Raw genomic sequence first — 5,903 nt, forward strand, 5'->3', positions numbered from 1 at the left:
ACACACACACAAAAAAAAAACAGTATAAGTCAACAGTTACATACTATAAATAACATGCAGACATGATATTAAAATTCAATGAAAAAAATATCCTTACCTAGGCCATATCTACTTTCTCCAATGTATGATGTCAATTGTAATGGTTGTCCACAGCTTGAACACCTTTAATAATAATAATATAATTATGTGTTGACTTTTTATATTTGCTTTACATGTATTACTTTGGCTCAATACACAGCCCTGTGTGCAATAATGCCCAACTTTAGTGCCGGGCACATTTATGGAAGAAGAAAAAGAAGAGTAAATGATAAATGTACAAACCCTTTCTCCAGTCCTTCTGCCAAAACATCAAGTTCAACAATATGTCTCCCTTGTACCGAATGGTGTGTACTGTATGTACAGGGGTCTTCATCGTCACATTTATCTGACTCCGATATAGGAAAAAGAGCACCAAAGACCCAGATTTTGACATCATTTCCTGGTTGAACAAGATGAAGCAGAGTAATAAATGGGTAGGCTTTACCTGATTGGCTGAATTGAGGTATGTAAATATTTTCATTTTAAAGTAAAAATATTAATGTTTGAAATAAATGATGGAATGTGGGAATATTACAAAAATTCTAGAAATACCAGGGGAGATTGTAGGAGTGGGGATTGATATTTTTGGCAGGGTGTCATTTACTGCCGATCTCTGTAAGTTCTAAATAACTGCAAATTTGACCTATAAACGCCGCGGAACGGTATATTTTTTTTCGTGTTTTTAATAAGTGCTTAGAACGAACTTTCAAATAATACCAGTGATTTGTTTGAACGGGAATTAGTAAATTACTTGGAGGGCAAAAGGTTTGTATAGAGTTCTATGGGAAATTAATTGGTACTCTTTTCCCTATAGAGACCCCATTTTTTAATAAGTAAAGTGAAGTGAAAGTCATGAAAAGTTATTTTTAGCAATTTATTTGAATATTGAAGACATCGAGAGAGAAAAATTAGCAAAAATTTGAATTATTTATCTGTGGAATTAGGGTTAGAGGTGATTTTGGGTCTTTTGTAGAGATTGGGGGGGGGGGGGTTACAGAGGATGGAAATTGGTAAAACAATGTGTAGTTGACTTGGCCATAGGAGAAAGGTAAGTTAAGAAAATGTATCAGATTGATCTTATAATAAATGTTTGTATGTATTCATAAATTTATGTATGTATTTTACATGTACATGTAATTGTGTATTTATATGATTTGCTATATATGTGTACTTTTGGAAGTGTAGGATGGTGGCCTGGTGTTAATTTTTGTTTAGTTTCTTATACGTCTGCACGTTTGGTATCTTTTCGAATAATTTATTCGGCCCTTAAAAGTGCGTTTCGTGGTGTTCATGTGAAAGGAGGTCATTTTCTGTCTTGACGTATCATGTCGGTAGTGTATGTGATCCTCTGGATTGCCTCCCTTTGACTGCGGGGGGATCAGTTTGTAGTTTGGTTGTTTCTATATTGTAGCTACACAAAGGTATGTGTTTTCCCTCTTTTTGCTCTTTGTAGTTCCATCAGGGTGACTCTCTGCAACTCATTTTCTACTGCTTTCCAGTTTTTGTACTTAGAGTTACTTCCCTTAGACTAGCTAACCAAATATGTAGAATTTCAACATGATATAATCTTAATTATTGTGACCTTAGGCTTCTGATTTTGTTTTCTTGAATTATTGGAATGGCATTACTGCATGTATCACATTTGACTTTTCTAATATTTACATGTAATTACATGTAAAATTGTAAAACATGTATTCCACCCTTGACGGATCCATTTTTTAAACATTCGGCCATGTAGAAGATATGTAATTTGGTAATTTTTCAGAAAACTTGAAAAATATTGCTGTTTTCTTTATGATTTATGCTTAATTTGACTAACTTTATTGATTTATTTTCATTTAAAGACTATAGAGGACTTTCATATTTCAGCTTCCTGGACCCGGGAGAGCTTGGTATCTGATCGGCGGGGGGCATTTTCTCTATATAAGAAGAAGATGGAGACTCGCTACCCACCCGATATATTTTGTCGGACAGATTTCTGTACATTGCAGGTAAATTTTTCATTTATTAACTTTTCAGCCTCTTATTGTGGTGTACATTTTGGGGTTTTAAGTCAATTATTGCATTTCTTAATTTTTTACAAATTAATCTGAATTCCCCTTTTTAAAGCATGAAATTCAATAATGTAGATTATGGTTGTACTGTATAAGACTATCAGACACTGCACTTTGATTTGTTATCAAAAGTATTAATTTTCTCTTGTCTGAATTAATTGTAAACAAATATAATAGGGGGCACCTGCTATTTCTCTAAGTGTCTTTCACTGGGGGGTGGGGAAACTTTTTTGTATATACTTAAGCAACAGGAGGGGTTAGATAAGAATCATTTAGTATATCAGAGTCTCAAACAATTTACTTTTCATAAGCATAAGAAAATTTCTATATCAGTCTTTTTAAAACCTTTTAATTTTGCTTAATTAATTATGATTTATCAAATTTTGGACCTTTTTTCTTTATTCTGGGTAGATTCCACCCCTATGAAAAAATTGACACAATTATGACTTTATATCATTTTATTAACATCAAAAAACAAAATCATGTTATTTTATAAATATTTTATTCATTACAGTGACAACTGTATCCAGATTTCATCACAGGAATGAAAGTTTTTCACTCTTTGGAAAAGCACCTGCAGCAGGGAGGGGACATTCATTAAGATGGCCACAGATTCCAAGACACTGAAGTGACAGGCCTCAAATTTCATACATGTATATTGGTAAGTATAAGGTCTTTGAAAATTACAAAATTGACTAATTCTGGGATAGGTAAATATGTAAGTATAGGAAAAAGAGCACCAAAGACCCAGATTTTGACATCATTTCCTGGTTGAACAAGATGAAGCAGAGTAATAAATGGGTAGGCTTTACCTGATTGGCTGAATTGAGGTATGTAAATATTTTCATTTTAAAGTAAAAATATTAATGTTTGAAATAAATGATGGAATGTGGGAATATTACAAAAATTCTAGAAATACCAGGGGAGATTGTAGGAGTGGGGATTGATATTTTTGGCAGGGTGTCATTTACTGCCGATCTCTGTAAGTTCTAAATAACTGCAAATTTGACCTATAAACGCCGCGGAACGGTATATTTTTTTTCGTGTTTTTAATAAGTGCTTAGAACGAACTTTCAAATAATACCAGTGATTTGTTTGAACGGGAATTAGTAAATTACTTGGAGGGCAAAAGGTTTGTATAGAGTTCTATGGGAAATTAATTGGTACTCTTTTCCCTATAGAGACCCCATTTTTTAATAAGTAAAGTGAAGTGAAAGTCATGAAAAGTTATTTTTAGCAATTTATTTGAATATTGAAGACATTTCGAGAGAGAAAAATTAGCAAAAATTTGAATTATTTATCTGTGGAATTAGGGTTAGAGGTGATTTTGGGTCTTTTGTAGAGAAAAATTGGTAAAACAATTTGTTTGGCCATAGGAGAAGGAGTGGGGATTGATATTTTTGGCAGGGTGTCATTTACTGCCGATCTCTGTAAGTTCTAGTAGTGGAATTAGGGTTAGAGGTTGGGGGGGGGGGGGGTTACAGAGGATGGAAATTGGTAAAACAATGTGTAGTTGACTTGGCCATAGGAGAAAGGTAAGTTAAGAAAATGTATCAGATTGATCTTATAATAAATGTTTGTATGTATTCATAAATTTATGTATGTATTTTACATGTACATGTAATTGTGTATTTATATGATTTGCTATATATGTGTACTTTTGGAAGTGTAGGATGGTGGCCTGGTGTTAATTTTTGTTTAGTTTCTTATACGTCTGCACGTTTGGTATCTTTTCGAATAATTTATTCGGCCCTTAAAAGTGCGTTTCGTGGTGTTCATGTGAAAGGAGGTCATTTTCTGTCTTGACGTATCATGTCGGTAGTGTATGTGATCCTCTGGATTGCCTCCCTTGACTGCGGGGGGATCAGTTTGTAGTTTGGTTGTTTCTATATTGTAGCTACACAAAGGTATGTGTTTTCCCTCTTTTTGCTCTTTGTAGTTCCATCAGGGTGACTCTCTGCAACTCATTTTCTACTGCTTTCCAGTTTTTGTACTTAGAGTTACTTCCCTTAGACTAGCTAACCAAATATGTAGAATTTCAACATGATATAATCTTAATTATTGTGACCTTAGGCTTCTGATTTTGTTTTCTTGAATTATTGGAATGGCATTACTGCATGTATCACATTTGACTTTTCTAATATTTACATGTAATTACATGTAAAATTGTAAAACATGTATTCCACCCTTGACGGATCCATTTTTTAAACATTCGGCCATGTAGAAGATATGTAATTTGGTAATTTTTCAGAAAACTTGAAAAATATTGCTGTTTTCTTTATGATTTATGCTTAATTTGACTAACTTTATTGATTTATTTTCATTTAAAGACTATAGAGGACTTTCAGAATTTCAGCTTCCTGGACCCGGGAGAGCTTGGTATCTGATCGGCGGGGGGCATTTTCTCTATATAAGAAGAAGATGGAGACTCGCTACCCACCCGATATATTTTGTCGGACAGATTTCTGTACATTGCAGGTAAATTTTTCATTTATTAACTTTTCAGCCTCTTATTGTGGTGTACATTTTGGGGTTTTAAGTCAATTATTGCATTTCTTAATTTTTTACAAATTAATCTGAATTCCCCTTTTTAAAGCATGAAATTCAATAATGTAGATTATGGTTGTACTGTATAAGACTATCAGACACTGCACTTTGATTTGTTATCAAAAGTATTAATTTTCTCTTGTCTGAATTAATTGTAAACAAATATAATAGGGGGCACCTGCTATTTCTCTAAGTGTCTTTCACTGGGGGGTGGGGAAACTTTTTTGTATATACTTAAGCAACAGGAGGGGTTAGATAAGAATCATTTAGTATATCAGAGTCTCAAACAATTTACTTTTCATAAGCATAAGAAAATTTCTATATCAGTCTTTTTAAAACCTTTTAATTTTGCTTAATTAATTATGATTTATCAAATTTTGGACCTTTTTTCTTTATTCTGGGTAGATTCCACCCCTATGAAAAAATTGACACAATTATGACTTTATATCATTTTATTAACATCAAAAAACAAAATCATGTTATTTTATAAATATTTTATTCATTACAGTGACAACTGTATCCAGATTTCATCACAGGAATGAAAGTTTTTCACTCTTTGGAAAAGCACCTGCAGCAGGGAGGGGACATTCATTAAGATGGCCACAGATTCCAAGACACTGAAGTGACAGGCCTCAAATTTCATACATGTATATTGGTAAGTATAAGGTCTTTGAAAATTACAAAATTGACTAATTCTGGGATAGGTAAATATGTAAGTATAGGAAAAAGAGCACCAAAGACCCAGATTTTGACATCATTTCCTGGTTGAACAAGATGAAGCAGAGTAATAAATGGGTAGGCTTTACCTGATTGGCTGAATTGAGGTATGTAAATATTTTCATTTTAAAGTAAAAATATTAATGTTTGAAATAAATGATGGAATGTGGGAATATTACAAAAATTCTAGAAATACCAGGGGAGATTGTAGGAGTGGGGATTGATATTTTTGGCAGGGTGTCATTTACTGCCGATCTCTGTAAGTTCTAAATAACTGCAAATTTGACCTATAAACGCCGCGGAACGGTATATTTTTTTTCGTGTTTTTAATAAGTGCTTAGAACGAACTTTCAAATAATACCAGTGATTTGTTTGAACGGGAATTAGTAAATTACTTGGAGGGCAAAAGGTTTGTATAGAGTTCTATGGGAAATTAATTGGTACTAAATTGAGAAATGTCTTTCCTGCTGGGAATTAAACACTCAAGGAAAATGGAAATGTGGACAG

General features: G+C 33.1%; 1 long non-coding RNA gene across 2 annotated transcripts; it reads left to right on the forward strand.

The window, feature by feature from the left end:
• Positions 1–439: 439 nt before the first annotated feature.
• On the forward strand, positions 440–5,812 carry LOC134283148 (uncharacterized). 2 transcript variants are annotated; one of them, XR_009995433.1, is made up of 5 exons: positions 440–843; positions 1,948–2,069; positions 2,647–2,793; positions 4,489–4,610; positions 5,188–5,812. It is a non-coding gene; the product is annotated as an uncharacterized LOC134283148 (long non-coding RNA). The 2 variants fall into 2 exon arrangements; XR_009995440.1 differs by having other exon boundaries at positions 443–541.
• Positions 5,813–5,903: the final 91 nt, after the last annotated feature.

Source organism: Saccostrea cucullata, unplaced genomic scaffold (assembly GCF_032062105.1).
Source record: "Saccostrea cucullata isolate Sc308-1 unplaced genomic scaffold, CSIRO_AGI_Scuc_v1 ctg2514, whole genome shotgun sequence".
NCBI lineage: Eukaryota > Metazoa > Mollusca > Bivalvia > Ostreida > Ostreidae > Saccostrea > Saccostrea cuccullata.